Below are 14,053 nucleotides of genomic sequence, written 5' to 3'. Positions count from 1 at the left end.
AACTCTGTGCTGTTTTAAGTTCCCCTGGGCAGCACCAGCAGCAGAGCAGCGGCGGCAGTCCTTATGAGGCCCTCCAGGCCCCGCCCTAGACCAGGTGGAAGGAGGCAGGGACAGGGCCTGTGGGCACTCACAGCAGGAGAGAGTCCTGGGCAGCACCCACCACACAAAAAACACAATAAGACAATACTAACCAAGAAACAAAAATCACAGAAATAACAAAATTTAAAAAATTCCCAGACCCAAGTAAATAACCAACCCCCCAACATAATGTGTTTAAAATGATAAAAGGAGAATTTAAAACATTTTTAAAAGAACTCTGCACAGTTCAGAGTCCTCCTGGACAGCAACAGCGCTGGGGGCAACAGTCCCCAGCAGGGCCGCCAGGCCCCGCCCTAGGCCAGGTGGTGAGAGGCAGGGCCAGGACCTGCAGGCACTCACGACAGGGGAGTCCTCCTGGGCAGCAGCAGCAGTGGAAGCAGCAGACCTATTTGAGGCCTGCCAGGCCCCGCCCTAGGCCAGGTGGTGAGAGGCAGGGACAGGACCTGCAGGCACTCACGACAGGGGCATTAGATGTTCATATTGATTTTAGCTGTTTTTATTGCTTCTTTTCAAACTGTTTTTATTGCTTCTTTTAAAAGGGACCCAGGTGGCGCTGTGGGTTAAACCACAGAGTCTAGGGCTTGCTGATCAGAAGGTCGGTGGTTCGAATCCCTGCGACGGGGTGAGCTCCCGTTGCTCGGTCCCAGCTCCTGCCCACCTAGCAGTTCGAAAGCACATCAAAGTGCAAGTAGATAAATAGGGAACGCACCAGTGGGAAGGTAAACGGCATTTCCGTGCGCTGCTCTGGTTCCCCAGAAGTGGCTTTGTCATGCTGGCCACATGACCTGGAAGCTGTCTGCGGACTTACGCCGGCTCCCTCGGCCTATAGAGCGAGATGAGTGCCGCAACCCCAGAGTCGGACTCGACTGGACCTGATGGTCAGGGGCCCCTTTTCCTATTGCTTCTTTTATTCCTTATATTGCATCTATATTATTGATTGTTGTATTTTATATCGTATTCTGCGGAATCCAAATGGCAATACGATAAAATACAAATAATTGAAACAAAAGAAGCAATAAAAATATATTTAGAAACCAGACAGCATCCAGCACAGAGCAACACAGTTGCAACAGCAGGCAGATAATTTTTTATGTGTTCTGCCAAGACTGCCTGCAATTTTCAAGTAGTCTCTGTGTGGGTGAAAGGTCTGGGAACCACTGGGTTAGGATATTTGTGTAACTGCAAAGACAATTTCATATTTACATGTTACATCTATTAGTGTAGGGTGTTTTTTAAGGGCTTAAATCTAAAAGGTTGCACACAATAAACTATATCATTTTCTGGGTTTGACAACAGGAAAAAACTATGGTACTCTACATAGCTCAGTCAGTAGAATCATGGGTTGGGTAAAAGATTCCTGTCTTGCAGGGGGTTGGACTAGATGACCCTGCTGACCCCTTCCAACCACACAATCCTATGATTCTACAAAGATGCTCTTATGCAGGTGCAAGATGAGCTTGCAGCATTCTCCAAATCTGGGAGAGTTGTGTACTGCTATTAACCAAATGAAAAACAACAAAGCCAGCAGACCTGACGGGATACCTGCCAAGGTCTTCAAAGTAGGCGGAATTGAACTTACACAACAACTCCACAAGCTCATCAAAAAAATCTCGGAGAGAGTGGAGATCCCAGCAGACTTTAGGGGTGCCAAAATTATCACTCTTTAAAAAAGGTGATAGAATGGATTGCAGAAACTTTCAAGGCATCTCTATTAGCTGTGGCTGGCAAAATTCTTGCAAGGATCTTAGCAAACCATCTCCTAACAGTATCTGAGGCTACCCTACCTGAATCCCAAAATGGTTTTTGACCTTCTAGGGGGGCAGTGGACAAGATTTTCACCGCTCGACAGCTTCAAGAAAAATGCAGAGAGCAAAACCAACCCCTGCATATGGCATTTATTGACCTGACTAAGGCCTTTGACATTAAATCATAATGCCCTGTGTACTGTCCTTCTGAAAATCGGCTGCCCAGTTAAATTTGTGAACATCCTTTGGCTCCTCCATGATAATATGACAGCAACAATTGCAGATAACAATGGCTCTCAAAATGAACCATTCACAGCGGCATCAGGTGTTAAACAGGGTTGTGTTATCACCCCAAATTATTTTCATTGCCATGATCCTACACTTTGTTGAAGGGAAACTCCCCACCGGAGTAGAAATCATATTATCAAACAGATGGAAAGCTCTTTAACTTGAGTAGGCTGAAAGCAAAGAGCAAGGTTACCATAACTTCCATCATAGAGCTTCAGTATGCTGATGATGACGTAGTGTGCGCGCACTCAGAGGATGACCTCCAAACCATCCTAAATATCTTTGCAGAAGCTTACAAAAAGCTTGGCCTATTGTTCAACATGCTAAAAACAAAAGTGCTGCACCATCAAGCACAAAACAACCCCTCTGGAACACCCAGACCCGGCGCACCCATAAAGGCGAACTAGGCGACGGCCTAGAGCGCCAGAATGCAGGGGGTGATGCTGTGTCTCCCCACTCACAAACGCTCTCTGCCACCGCCGCCGGTCTCCCCACCTCGGGTGCAGCTTGGCCGCCGCCGCAAAGCGAGAGCAGCTCGGAGTAGCCCTGCTGCTCACTCACAGCCAGGAAGAGCGCTGCGGCTCCGGCGGAGGCTGCCGGCCCAGCAGCAGCGGCTATTCCAGGCTCCATGGCAGCGGGGAATCAGGCAGAGGGCGGCGCGACTCCTGAGGCCGGGAGAGAAACTCCTCGGGGCGAGCGAGGAGCCTCTGAAGCAGCCCTGGCTAAACCGCAGCGCGAGCAAGCGGCGGTGGTAGTGGCGGCAAGCGCTCGCAGCCGAAGACTTCAGCTGTGGGCGCCGCCGCCCGCTTGCTCGCTGAGGAGCTCACAGCGTCCCCCCCATAGGCGGGAGGAGCGCGAGCCAAAAGGAGAGCTCAGCGCCCTCCCGCCCACGGAGGGGATGCTGTGAGCTCCCCAGCGACTGTAGTGAGCAAGCGGCGGCAGCCTTCAGCTATGGGCGCTGCCGCCGCTCACTCGCCGCCGCCGCCGCTGAGGAGCTCAAAGTGTCCCCTCCACAGGCGGGAGGGCGCCGAGCTCCCTTCTTGGCCTGCGCTCCTCCCGCCAATGGAGGGGACGCAGAGGCGGTGTTGTGCGTGCGCCATGACGCATGCGCCATGACACATGCGTCCGGGGGGCGCCAGAAGCTGTTTTTGCTTAGGGCGCAAAAAGCCCTAGCACCGGCCCTGGGAACACCACAAATCCAACTCAATGGTGTAACGTTGGAAAGTGTTGATCACTTCTCCTACCCGGGCAGTTATCTTTCACAAGGGCCGACACTGATGCCAAAATCCAGCATCGCCTGAGTTCTGCGAGTGCAGTTTTCTCCCAATTGAACTTCAGAGTGTTTGAGGACTGGGACATTCTCAGGGAAATCAAAACGCTTGTTTACAAAGCTATTGTACTACCAACCTTACTGTATGCTTGTGAAACATGGACCACTTATAAACACCATCTCCAGCTCCTCAAAAGATTCCATGAATGGTGTCTCCAAAAAATTTACATACACTTGGGAAGATAGGTGAACTAATGCCAGTGTACTGGAAGAAGCAAAGATCTCCAGAGTCAAAGCAATGATTCTTCAACATCAACTTCGTTGGACTGGTCATGTTCGGATGCCTGATTATTGTCTACCAAAGCAACTACTCTATTCCGAACTTAAAATTGGAAAGTAATGCTGCTAGTTAACGAAAGAGGTTTAAAGACTGTCCCAAGGCAAATATAAAAGAATGTAGTATAAACACAGACTATTGGGGAACATTGGCCTGCGAGCACTCCAATTGGAGAGCAGCTTTTACCAAAGGTGTCATGGACTTTGAAGACGCTTGAACTCAGGATGAAAGGGATAAACATACTAAGAGGAAGGCATATTTGGCAAATGCTCACATTGATCAACTCCCGCCCAGAAACCTATGTCCCCACTGTTGAAGGACATGTGGATCCAGAGGTGGCCTCCACAGTCACTTACGGACTCACTGTTAAGACCAGGTTCATGGAAGACAATCTTACTTGGCTCCGAGTGCTCACCAATGACCCTGCTGGCCCCTTTCAACCATACAATCCTATGATTTTACAAAGATGTTCTTACACAGGTGAGTTATGGAAGGGGAAGCGAACTGGGGAAAGAGAAAAGGACAGTTGGGAGATCACATTTTAGGAAGTGGGGAATCTGTGGCTCTGCAGTTCCAATTGGACTGCAACTCCCTCCAACCTAGCCAATGCTCAGGGGTGCTGACCGTTGCAGTCCAGCAACACCTGCGCCCCCAGATTGCACCTAATTTTAACAGCGGGGATGGAACACGGGGGCAGATTCCAATGTAGCATAAGACAATGCATAAAGGAAGCCTTGCAGTGGAACTCCTTTCCTCTTCCAAGCAAGCTCCCCGGTCTTCAGCGGTGCGCCCTCGCTAGGACTGCAGCCTGAAAGCAGCTCAGGCCTGGGATGGGCGCACGTCGGGCGGGGAGAGGGGAAGGCAGTTCGCCGCGGCGGGCGGAGGGTTTCGACGTGACTCACCGCCCTCGGGGTCCATGGCCAGGCGGGTCCGGGGCGCAGCCGAGTTCTCCAAGGGCCTGAAAGGCGCCTCTCCCGGCTGGGCTGCGCGGCTGCTGCTCCTCTGGCTTCCCGGGTTCCTGTCACGACGGGCCCACTTGGCTTCGCGAGAAAGAAGCCTTTCCTCCCTTCGGCTGTAATACGAGCTCTTGCAGCCCGCCCTCTCCGACCGCACGACATGGTTTCCCCTCACGTGTTCCGCCTTCGGGTTGGCGACGCCGGACGCCGATCTATAATAGAGGGGAGAGGCGTGTGGGTGCCGTAGAGGCCTCTTGAAAGGCTCGGAATAGCAGCTGCGGAAAAGAACGCGTGTGTGAAAAAAAATGCGGTGTTCGGTGTTGCTAAAGATCCCGCCAACACTTGGGTTATCTCTGCCTCTTGACTGCACTGGGCCAAAGTTATAGGCAACAAAAAAACTTGCAAAACGGAGCAAAAGCTTGGCAAGTGCGGGATAGGATGCTGGACTAGACTAGCCTTTGGTCTCTTGTGTTTTCTGCTAAGCAAACTTTAATGTTTTACTTATAATATTTAAAGCATGTTTTCCAGTCTTAAAAAGGCCCCAGTAAGCACTAACAATATGGGAGGTTGCCTGCTCTGGATGGGGTTGCAGTCCCTCCCTCTGAAGTTAGGGATAGCCTAACTTCTGCCATCTACCGTATGCCCTGGTAACCTCTGGGGTGGAATCTAGACCAGGGGTCAGCAAACATTTTCAGCAGGGGGCTGGTCCACTGTCCCTCAGAACTTGTGGGGGGCCGGACTATATTTTGAAGAAAAAAAATGAATGAATTCCTATGCCCCACAAATAACCCAGAGATGCATTTTAAATAAAAGCACACACATTCTACTCATGTAAAAACACGCTGATTCCTGGACCGTCCTTGGGCCAGATTTAGAAGGCGATTGGGCTGGATCCGGCCCCCGGGCCTTAGTTTGCCTACCCATGATCTAGAAACATAAATATATATTGAATTTGCCATGAGCTCACCATCGCCATCTAGTGTCACACTTGTATTGTTGTTTAGTCGTTTAGTCGTGTCCGACTCTTCGTGACCCCATGGACCATAGCACGTCACACTTGTATAATGCACTTAAAATGTTTTATTTGCAGCTGTATAGCTGAGTCTTAGGGTAAGATTACTGCAATGGATTATATGGGGGGCTGCCTCTGAAAACAGTTCAGAAACTTCAGCAAGCTCTGACAAGCAGCAGACCAATTTAGAGCTTTGATCGGTAAACACAACCAAGAATCTTGCAGCACCTTAAAGAATAGCAGACTTACTATGACATAAGCTTTCATGAACTACCGGTAGAATGCTCTTCTTCCAGCTGAAACGAAACCATGAAATCTTATGCCACAATAAATCTGCCTTTAAAGTGCCACAAAGCTATGTTGCTTATGGTGTGACACAAGCGCAGGTATCTTTCCTAATACCCTGTAACGCCTTCAAGTGTGGAACCTCTGAAACATGTAGCTAGTACAGATTTTAAAAAAAAATCTATTACAGAGGGTTGAGTTGCAAAGAGCACCTGAATGCTTGTATTCTAGGATATGCACACTGGAAGACCATTCAAATTCCAAGACTAATGTTAAACTGGAGTTGTGCAAGTGCCTTAATTTCACTGGAAACCCCTCTTAGGCCTTGTTCTCTTAAACAGCAGATGATGGGATAAACCTGTGTCTGAGCTGCTTTTCTTCCGACTGCAAGTGAGAGTTTGCATGATGGAATTAAGAGTAAAATAAAATCCATCCACTTAGAAAACTAGCCTACCAGTCAGGGAGAAGAGTAGATTAGAGCCTTTCCCCTTGACTCCCAATCTTCTGTGTACAGAGATTTTTTTTTTGGTACTCATGTGATCCAACACCTGTAGCATGAAGTGAATTAATCCTGCTTGTGAACAAGTTGCTTGTGAACAAGTTGCTTGTGAACAAGTGTTATGCTCAGCTGCCCCGTGTGGTGATCTGGGAGAACTACAACATAAAACCCCTTCCTTGTACTGTACTGTACTGTAGTGGCATATTTTTCTCAGGATATGGGCATAGCCCTGCCCACCCAGGCTGGCCATTGATCCCTCCTGGACAGGAGGGCTATAAGAGACTTGCTGTTTGGCCTAACATATTGCCTTTCTGTCTCTGTGCATCACTCAACTCCTGGCCTGCTTCTGACAGCGATAGCTTCCTATGGCTTTGCCTTGATGTTGCAGCATGAGCTGTGCAAGCCTAGCTGGCCACAAATTTCCCAACAAAAACTTAAGTTTTGTCCCTTTAAATATCCAAAATTGGGAGTAGAGTTGTGTAGTGGTTAGAGTGTAGGGCTAAGATTGTGTTGTTGAGCTAACATGCTATTGGTATCCATTGGGTGGGTGGGGGGGGGCTACATACCGTCCCTTAGCAGAGATGCAAACCCTAGTCAACCCATGTTTGCAACTCCTTGGAGGGAGCTTCATGTTCACTTTTCAGGCCAACACTAGTCATGCATTATCCAGGAGTGTGAGTGAATGCATGTCTGTATCTAGCGGGTGGGTCAAGCCAGGAGCATTCTCAGAAGCTCCTTGAAATATTTAGTACTCATGCATACCGAATTACTGAACAGGACTCACGCCTCCTTTATTCTGGAAAATCCAGAGCACATCACTGCCAAACTGCTGCATGCCACTATCTTCCTGAAGGAGCGTCTCCACCCCCATTGTTCAGCCCGGACACCGAGGTCCAGCTCCGAGGGCCTTCTGGCAGTTCCCTCACTGCGAGAAGCAAAGTTACAGGGAACCAGGCAGAGGGCCTTCTCGGTAGTGGTGCCTGCCCTGTGGAACGCCCTCCCATCAAATGTCAAGGTAACAAGCAACTATCTGACTTCTAGAAGACGTCTGAAGGCAGCCTTGTTTAGGGAAGTTTTTAATGTTTGATGTTTTATCATTTTTAATATTCTGTTGGGAGCCGTCCAGAGTGGCTGGGGAAACCCAGCCAGATGGACGGGATATAAATAAATTTGTTGTTGTTGTTGTTGTTGTTGTTGTTGTTGTTGTTGTTGTTTAATTGGTGGGAGTAACGGTCTATGTAGCATAGTTGCCTTTCTGTATTGTGCTCCCTGACTGCATCTCCATTGCAATGTCTTGCTACATGGTCCCTTCCCTCACAGGCCATATTCTGTGCCTTAAATGCTATCATATAAACAGTTCATTATCCCCTAAATGTCAGAGAGGTTGTGAAGCTCTTGGGTCATTCAGACACATGTGGTGGTGCTGTCTACCTATTGAAGCTTTTTGGGAGACAGAATTTGCCCCCTCCCCAAAAATGTGATTGTCGGCATCTTGATTTAGACCCAGTGATAGCTCTCTTGCCCCTAGAGAGTCATAGCTATCCAAATATTGTGCCTAAAGAATTAGTGGTGTTCTTATTATCGGCCGCTCAAATGAAAATTTCTGCTAACTGGAAAATGGGCTGGTCTCAATGTTGGCTAAACAGAATATGGGAAACAGCTCTCTCAAAGCATCTCACTCAAAGGGGAGAGAAGAAAAGAAAAAGAAAATATGGAACACAATGAAAACAACAAAACTTCGCAGCACATAAAATAATAAACAACACATCCATTAAGCATTCTGATTGATACATGGCATCCAAATAGGTGTTCAAGCAAAGTTGGTGTTTATAAAGAGTATATTCAAATGTATTAAGAGTATTAAGAATGTCAGATCATTGTAAAATAGATAGTGGATATTTCATCCTGGAGAGCTGCCGCAAGTCGCTGTTGACAATACTCAGCTAGATGGACTAACTGTCTGACTTGGTTTAAGGCAGATTCCTATGTTCTCATGATACCTCCAGCTTGCAGTACAAGTCTCTTACGGGCAGCGGGCTCTGAAAATCCATATGTGCCATTGTCTTGCAAGCTGCTGAAATTGTAGGCAATATTTATGTCCTGCTCTTTTTACATACCTAGATCCTCAACACCTCCCATTCAAAAAGGGGTGTTTATGTAAGCTATATCTAAAACTAACCCATGTATTGTTGGGGGTATTTCTAGAAAAAGAGACTTGCTGATTGTTTGTGCATGCTAAAAGATATGTCTTATGAAATTCTGCTTTCAGCATAGGCAACTGCATTCTTTTATGAGGGTCAATGAGGTAGAGTATCACCCCAACTTCTGAAATAGCACATTGATCTTTTGAAGATATGCTTAAGGAACAGGTAGGAAATTATCATGCAGCACACATATTATTCATGGCAGAATATTCATTTTAAGTGTGCTAACCTTACCTCACAGATACCAAGTCTGGGTAGTGCCCACTAGCTGGCATACAAACCACTAGCTGGCATACAAAGTAGCTGATTTACACTTGCTCATGGGCAGTAGTAATTCGGTAACTTTTTCCACTCTCTGCACTCTGTGGCACTATCTTTCTCCGTACCACCGCAGGGCTATTTGACACTCTTTGGTCATGGCACTTATTTCCTGTCTGCCTACTGCACAGGTCTCTACAACCCATCCTTTCCTCTCTACAAACCACACACTGATACTGTCTTCCATCTGCATTATCACAGTTTCATCCATGCTTCCCTCTAAAAAGGTATAGGTACCCCTGGCCATTAGGTCCAGTCGCACATGACTCTGGGGTTGTGGTGCTCATCTCGCTCTATAGGCCAAAGGAGCCAGCGTTTGTCCGTAGACAGCTTCCAGGTCATGTGGTCAGCATGACTAAGCCGCTTCTGGCAAACCAGAGCAGTGCACAGAAACGCTGTTTACCTTCCCACTGGAGCGGTACCTATTTATCTACTTGCACTTTGACGTGCTTTTGAACTGCTAGGTGGGCAGCAGCTGGGACCTAACAACGGGAGCTCACCCCATTGTGGGGATTCGAACCACTGACTTTCTGATTGGCAAGCCCTAGGCTCAGTGGTTTAGACCACAGCACCACCCGAGTCCCATACGCTTCCCTCTAGATCCCCACTTTTCCCAGGTCACTCTGCACACCCTGTTCTTTTCTTCTTCCTTTAGACCACAGATAGGGAATCTGTACACTCCAGAATTTGTTGCACTCTGACTCCTATCAGCACCAGACAGCATAGTCAATGGTCAGGGATGATTTGAGTTGCAGTCCAGCAAAATCTGTGCTACAGGTCCCTTACTCCTAATTCAGACCGACTCCAAATGACCTGTTGGTTCAACATCGATCCTGATTTGCTGGCACAAAAGTTGCATGCTAGTTGGGCTACGACCGGTCCTTTTTTTTTTTATAGCATTCATTCTGTTGTTGCTTTATTACAGGGTGGTTATATGCAGGCCCAGTTGCTAGCTAACCCCCAGGCATGTGTGTAGGTTGCCCAGGAAGACCCCAGAGACCTTTCTCTCTGTAGACGGCACTGTTTTCTCCTATGCTTTCTTTGGACTGTACACACAAAGGCCACTCTTTAAAAAGGGCCGAAGATTTACTGTGCCAGAATGCAACTGGCGGCGTTTTTATAACAGTCCTTTGCAGCTTTTCCTATTCAGTGAATTAGTGACTGATTATTCCAAAGCATTTTCAAGTTAGCTGAGTAATTAATTATTTCCCTTTTTAAAAACACCATAGATCTTTCTAACAGTGTGTGTGTGTGTGTGTGTGTGTGTGTGTGTGTGTGTGTACACAAAGTGGGAGATGGAGAGAGAAAGAGTCGGGTAAGGAAAGGACATATTTTAAACCAGCTTTTCGGAGGCAAACCACATTGTTTCAGCTTGCGGGAAGCAACTGAGACAAAAAGGGGAGCTTTGCATATCTCACCTCTCTCTCCATTGGTTACATTGGAAACAAATGGGCCACTTCCCTTTTGATTAATGATCATTTCTGTATGAATGGGTTGATCTCGCCACTGATCTCCTACCTAAACTTAACTTGTGGATATGATTGTCTCTCTGGATTGGATGAATTGCTCATCTTTTCTGCAGCAGTGACCCACTGAGGTGCTTCTAGAGCTGGGGTGGAGAGCCTGTGACTTTCCAAATGTTGTGGGACTCTACCATCAATGTGGGATATTATACCTGAGCTGCTGAAAAAAACCCTCAACAAGCTTTGGGTCTATAAACCTCAGCTTGGGGAGAGGAGCCCGAGGCAGCCCTACCATGAGGCAAAATGAGGCAGCTGCCTCAGGCAGCAAACGCTATGGGGTGCAGAGTAAACAGAGCTGTTGTGTGCCCTGCAGCCTGCTTTATGTCTGTCCCTGAATGAGCCTGCTGCCCTCAATTGCAGTGGAAGATTCCCACTGTCAGTACTGAAGTAGGAGTCAAGTGCTGTCTAGCCATCTTCTGTACATGAAGCAGGGGACATTCCATCTTTTGCAACTAAGGGAGCAAAATGCTTTGGGTTGGGCTCCAACCATATTTGTGGAAGTCCACAGGTTCACCACCCCTGAGGTCACCAAGGGTGACCTGCTGAATATCAATACAAGACACCTCCAGCAAATGCGCACAAACAGTTATTCAGATGTACTGTTTATGGGATGATTAACAGGTGTTGTATCTGCAGCCCCTCAGCCACTTGTACTACCTCATAGGGGTGGGGAACCTCAGCCTGAGGGCCAAATACGGCTCTGAAGGCCTCTCTGGACTTTTCCCAAGCCACAGCCCTTCTTCCCAGGCTCCAGCGCTCCCTGGTTCTGCTCCATGCACCCTTGAGTGCCTTGGCCTACTGGAAGTGTTCCCAAACTGTAACAATGTCCCTTGTTTGCCTGGGTAGAGAGAGGAATGTCCAGCCTTGTGTGGCTGGAATGTTGCCTATTGTACCCTGTTGCTCCTCCCACTTTTGCCTCTTTCCCCACCCACCACTGAAAAGTGGCCCCCGGAAGGTTGCTCATGAGGCAATGTGGCCCTCAGCTGAAAAATATTTTCCAAGGCTGGATCGAGACACATCAAAGAAGTGTTTCAGTTTAGAGCAGGCATGTCAAACCTGCGGCCCTCCAGATGTTTTGGCCTACAACTCCCATGATCCCTAGCTAGCAGGACCAGTGGTTGGGGAAGATGGGAATTGTAGTCCAAAACATCTGGAGGGCCGCAGGTTTGACATGCCTGGTTTAGAGCATTGTAAATTTAAACAGGGGAAACAAGTAGAGAAAAATGGGACTCCACATCGCCATCTGGTGGCACAATGTTATATCGCATATACAATACATATAAATCGCTTTTTCTTTACCAGTCTGGCTGAATCCCTATAATCAGTGCCACTGACATAACAGCAAGGTGACAAAGGAAGTCATTTGTGGACTGGTGCCATGCAGCACAAGCCCATAAATACATCAGGGGTAGATAACCTTTTTCAACCCAAGACTTATGTTCTTTTGTGGACAACCTCTATTTCACCTTCACTCCCTTTTTCTTTCCCCCTCCTCTTTACTTTTCTCAACTCTCTGTTGCACACTGTTCATCCCTACTTCTATACCTCCCCCTCTCCCTTATTTTGCAGCCCTCTTTGCAAACACACACACTGCCCTGAACCCCTGGCCTACCTGGCGGCAAGTCAGTATGCCAAGTTCCCAGTCCAGGGCCAATCTACATGTCCAAAGTCAAAAACCAAAGAACAGTCCCACAGAGATCCTGCAGGACCCAAGCTGAGATCCTTCCACAGGGGCAAATGAACGGACACAGCACCTCAGCTCTGATTCCCTTTTGTACTTTGCCTGCTGATTGCAGCATCTGGGCTTGACGAGGCAGGTGACCCTCACCTGCTCCAAGCCTACTCCAGTTGAGGAGTCACAACCTTTCTTCCAGAGCTAATGAGTCCCACCTGGCCACCTAGGGAGCTGGGCTATGGGCCCTTGCCTGCCTCTGCCTCCTAGAGTTGCTCCCTACACCTCAGAGCCTGCCGTGTCCATGGGGACAGGGGTTCCTCTGGCTCTGGTCCTGCTCCTCTGATTCCTGTGCACTGACTCCCATCCCTTTGCCACCCTCTCTCACCCTGTACTCCCACCCCCAGCTTGCCCTGGTGTGTCCCAGTCCTGGCCACAGCCCTCACCGCAAACCTCTTCCTCCTCCCCGTCATCCTGCCAGTTCATGACACCTTTGCTCTGCAGGCACCTTATGGGTGGCACAAGCACCTGCTCTCTGCTTATGACAGGCTGTGATCTCAACTGCATATGTTGTTCTGGGGTAGCATGGTGTATAATGGAACCTGATGCTAAGGAAGGGACAACTGGACAAGAATCTTTCCAAAGCTATGATTTTGGGTGTCTACAAATGCAATGGTTTTGTAACCCAAACTGAAAATTCCCAACACTGAATGAAGCTGACTAAATTGATTAAATCTGGATTCAAATCAGAGAATTCCAGAGAGATGTAATTTCACTAAATAAAAGAATGTGTTTTCCCCCAGACATTTACTGATATCCGTGGTTCATAATTCAAAATCCAGCGAGCATCCCATGTTATTCAGCCATTTGCACCAGCGTAGCAACACCGATAATTTGCTATGTGCATGAAAATTTTCATTTTGGTTTGTTTTTACATATTTGTAAACTACCCTTCAGCCAATGATTCCCAGGGCAGCACACAACACAATAAAATAATAACATCAGCCACCAAACAAGCAAGAAATTAAAGACAACAGAGTTAAAACTCCAAAGTGGAAAAGTCTGGGAGAATCCAAATATTGTTGCCAGAGGCTGAAGGGATAGCATTGCAGGTGCCCAGGCCAGTCTCTCTAGGGATGGAATTCCATAAAAACAGGCCTTTGTGGTGCTGCCCCCTCCCCCAGTGCCAGGTTTATGTATAGGCTAAGTATGCTGAAGCCTAGGGCCTCTAAATCTAGGGGGCCTCAGCAGCCCTCCCGCTCCCCAGCGGGCAGTCTCCCCTCTCCTAAAATTGCAAACCCAAGACTTCATCCAAGGGCAGGGCAACACAGGCCTCTAAATCTAGGGGGCCTCGCCAGCCTGCCCACTCCCCAGTGCCTCAGTCTCCCTTCTCCCAAAATTGTAAATCCAAGACTTCATGCAAGGCATAGCTGCCAAGTTTTCCCTTTTCTTGCGAGGAAGCCTATTCAGCATAAGGGAAAATCCCTTAAAATAAGGGATAACTTGGCAGCTATGATGCAAGGGCAGGGCAACTAAGTCCTCACAACTATTAAACTCAGGGTTAGCCAGTGGGGCCCAATTGGAAGCAGTGGGGTGCAACTTGAATTTTTTTTTGTAAGGATCCAGTTCACAGCCAAAGTCTGCAAAATCTTATAGATATAAATAAAATCCATCTAGATTGCCCTGGTGCAGGGGCCCCCTTAGGAGCGGCCCATGGAGCCCAATTTGGCCCAATTGCTCCAATTGCCTTAAGGTCAGCCCTGATGAGACTGTGCAGGGGTTGGACTGACAAGCCTTGCACCTTCTAGGTCTCTGTGTCACTTATTCAGAGCACAGACTCAAGGA

At 48.0% G+C, this 14,053-nt stretch overlaps 1 protein-coding gene across 3 annotated transcripts in view; it reads right to left on the bottom strand.

The window, feature by feature from the left end:
- Positions 1–4,836, bottom strand: part of LOC118096106 (broad substrate specificity ATP-binding cassette transporter ABCG2) — a 36,495-nt gene extending 31,659 nt beyond the window's left edge. For 2 of the 3 annotated variants that reach the window (XM_035137396.2, XM_035137398.2), the window contains exon 1: positions 4,642–4,835. The gene's annotated coding sequence lies outside the window, so the exon portion shown is untranslated. Of the gene's footprint in view, positions 1–4,641 lie in introns of all 3 variants that reach the window. The other variant, XM_060274938.1, reaches the window with a different exon arrangement.
- Positions 4,837–14,053: the final 9,217 nt, after the last annotated feature.

Source organism: Zootoca vivipara, chromosome 5, assembly GCF_963506605.1.
Source record: "Zootoca vivipara chromosome 5, rZooViv1.1, whole genome shotgun sequence".
NCBI classification, from domain to species: domain Eukaryota; kingdom Metazoa; phylum Chordata; class Lepidosauria; order Squamata; family Lacertidae; genus Zootoca; species Zootoca vivipara.
Note: the sequence above shows the minus strand (reverse complement) of the source record. Positions and strands in the feature narration are given on the sequence as shown.